Here is a 1,956-nt window from a genome sequence, read left to right as displayed (position 1 = left end):
AGACTTATAAATCACGGTAAATCAATAATATTAACCACGACCATTTAAAATCGATTTAAAAATTTAAATTTTTACCACAATAAATTAATATTTAGCTGGACAAAGCATTTGTCATGCTTTTAGCTATAACTAATGTTTCGACCTAACTTACAATAACAGCTAATGACTGTCGTTAATTTGTATTCATCACAATTATAGTAATTAAGCATAGTAAAAAAAATTCTATCCCAACTACCTATTTATCACATACAGTAAAGTAACTGAACAAGCCCATAATCATATCCTTAATTCATATAACATAAACAAAAAAGAAAAAGAAAAAATACACACTCAAATCAACATAGAGTGAACCCTAATCTGAAAATCTATTGGGACGCAACCCAAACTTGTCAAAGAAAGAAATAATTTGTGGGCAATCATACACTTCACAAGTAGATATGCTAATTTGCTGCAAAAATTGGACAAAACAAATTACATAATTGAGACATTTTCCTTTCCGACAACTTGCAGGCAATTATTACAAAATGCATGCATGCATGCATTATTGAGAAAGAATTCAGAAGAAGGCAGACAGCAACAGTGTGGGGAGAACTCAAAAAACCAGAAAAAGACAGAGAGATAAAGGAAAAGAGGAAGAGAATAATGATCGATGGCTATTTGGGGGATTTATGCAGTTGCCGACTTGCTAATTTTGGGCCATCCTTTGCATTTCAGACATACTGACAAGTAGCAATGATTGTTTCTTTCTTTGGGAGCTCAGTCAGGGCCGACCACTATCATTTTTAATAGGATAAAATACACTTTGTCATTCAATTATTTGTTATGTAATATTTATCTTTAAATTAATAAATTTATAATATTTTTTTTCATATAATTAAATTTTTAGAATAATATTATTTTTATATTTATATATATATAGTTCAAAGAATTTCTTTTCTTTTTTCTAGAAATTTTTCATTATAAACTTAATTAAAATGTTCTTAATTGGAAAAAGTATATTTTGTTTATAATAAAGTATAATACAAATTAATAAGTTAAATAGTTTGAATTTTTTTTTTACAAACTCAAAATTAAGTAATGAATGAGTACAATAAATACACAAAAAGTTTCATGAAAAGATTTTATTAATTTGATAATGAAATTAAGTTATTAACTATTTATTTTTTTAGATAAAATGAGTAATTATATATCAATTTTTTTAACGTGTTTTCTTTAAAAAAAATATGATCAAATACATTTATTCATTTTTTTAAAAGTACTTAACTTTTGGTTAAGTATATATATTTGTGGATTTTTTTTAGGAAGCATATATGAGCTGTTGGTTATATTATATTTGTTGTGTATCTATCATATATATATATATAAATTTATGCTCTATTCTTAATATAAATTTTTTACTTATTAAAAAATAATTTGATGATAATTTAATGTGTAAGATACTAAAATATATTGAAAATAATATAATTGTTTAAGGCATGAGGGACATTTTTGTCCAATAAGAGGGTAAGTATTACATTTGTTGGTTTAGGAGGATAAATGTTACATAATGACTAGTTCAAGGGGCAAAATATATTTTATCCTTTTTAACATTATTTAAAATAAAATATTTGTAGATTTTTAATTATTTGATAAATATATGCAAAATAATAAATATTAAATTTAAAAGGAACTGGTGATAAAAGAAAGATAATGTTATAATATTAGCGCATGGAAGAAAAAAAAATGTCAAATTGCATAATATCTCCTGTATTTTTTAGAAATGGATAAAAACTCCGTTGTGTACCCGTAGCAGTTGCCCAAATTTTCTCTGGATGATGCCAACAGTTGCCGCCTAGATCTATTCAAGTGACCGTCGCATTGTTGTCGCCTAGGTTGCTGGGCGACGTCGACATCGCCAATGTTGCCATCGACCCCCGCCCCTGTGTTCTGCGGGCTGAGAGGGTGTTGGGGAGGGCG

The sequence above is a fragment of the Sesamum indicum genome, linkage group LG2 (genome assembly GCF_000512975.1).
Source record: "Sesamum indicum cultivar Zhongzhi No. 13 linkage group LG2, S_indicum_v1.0, whole genome shotgun sequence".
Lineage (NCBI taxonomy): Eukaryota > Viridiplantae > Streptophyta > Magnoliopsida > Lamiales > Pedaliaceae > Sesamum > Sesamum indicum.
This window is presented reverse-complemented; position numbering follows the sequence as displayed.